Raw genomic sequence first — 1,481 nt, 5'->3', positions numbered from 1 at the left:
AAAGTAAGCAACAATAGCCCATGAACCATCAAGCAATAATAGCCTGAAAATGGCTAGACAATAATAACCTAAAAAAATTAGGTGACAAGTTAAAATAATAAAATAACATCAATCTGAAAATGATATGATAAAAACTAGCTAAAAAATAGGCAATAAAAGCTTAAAAAATTAAGAAACAACAACCAAGAAACGATCATGTAATAACAACCTAAAAATGATCATGTTAAAATAACCTACAAAAAATTAGACAACAATAACCCAAAAATGAATATACAACAATAGCTCATAAAGATGAGGCAATCATAGTTTATAAATGATTAGACAACAACATCTGAAAATGATAAGACAATAGTAACCTAAAGAAAGTTAGATAAAAATAACCTCTGAAGAATTTCTTCTGCTTGAATAATGAAGCGAATACCCCCATTCTCTTTAGGCAATATTTATAATGTTGGAGTATAAAATCATTAAAAAAATTGTCATCACCGCCACCGCTACACACAATTACACCCACTCGTATGCACCTACTCTCACGCACACCCACATGCTCCCGCATGCATATTGCCACACCACAAGCACCTCCGCACATGCCACTAGACCCCTTGTAAGCTTGTACTTGCCTGCAAACCTTGCTACGTCCTCATAAAAATTGTTGTACTCATTTCCTCGCAGTTAGGCAGACACACACACACGTGCATCTTGACATGTACAAGCGTTGCTAATAGTAGCAATGACAATAAGTTCAAGTATTTTTTAAGAAAAAGATCCTCTCACATCATTTTTTAACATTCTAGACTCGAACTTCGTAGTTTCAAAATTTCATGAAGCAGCTGTGACTAAACTTAAATAATTTAAAATGTTAAAGATTCTCGTTCTAATCAACATACAAATTTTTAAAATATGTATAAATTATGATGAAGATTTTCTTGATGATTTATATTTTTGGATGACACAAGCATTAATGTCAGAAAATAGGAGGGCAATTAATGTGTTATCAAAACAACTCTATCAAAAATTTACCAATACGACTCTCTCAAAAATTATTAATAGACTCATTCTTTACTTGAAGGGGAGAAAAGAAGAGTGGGCTTACAACTAAAGTATTACTCCTGATGAGAAGTGCAACCAATTATGTCTATTATAACCACCACTAGTAGATTTTACAACAAACTATGATTGTTGTATCCACCAACTATATTTATTTTTTTTTAATTACATCTGTTATAACCTCCAACTACGACTTTGTAGCCATCTGCTGTTATTGTAGCCACATACTACGTTTCTTGTATCCCAATCATGACTATTATAATAAAACTACTATTATAAAATTATAATTGTCAGTCTTTATGATCTTATTTTCTTGCATTCAAGTGAAAATAGTGTATTCATTTGATCGGACAAAACCTTTGATTTTTTCCCTTTTTAGAGCATTTGCACATAAAATACCCGGTTTATTCCATCTCCATCTCCATCTCCATCTC

At 31.9% G+C, this 1,481-nt stretch overlaps 1 protein-coding gene across 1 annotated transcript in view; it reads left to right on the top strand.

The window, feature by feature from the left end:
- LOC110021978 (mediator of RNA polymerase II transcription subunit 27) overlaps nucleotides 1-1,481 on the top strand; it is a 55,028-nt gene that overhangs the window by 28,423 nt on the left and 25,124 nt on the right. The window lies entirely within an intron of this gene.

Source organism: Phalaenopsis equestris, unplaced genomic scaffold, assembly GCF_001263595.1.
Source record: "Phalaenopsis equestris unplaced genomic scaffold, ASM126359v1 Scaffold000155, whole genome shotgun sequence".
Classification (NCBI taxonomy): domain Eukaryota; kingdom Viridiplantae; phylum Streptophyta; class Magnoliopsida; order Asparagales; family Orchidaceae; genus Phalaenopsis; species Phalaenopsis equestris.
The sequence above is the reverse complement of the archived record's forward strand: the minus strand, read 5'-3'. Positions and strand labels throughout refer to the sequence as shown.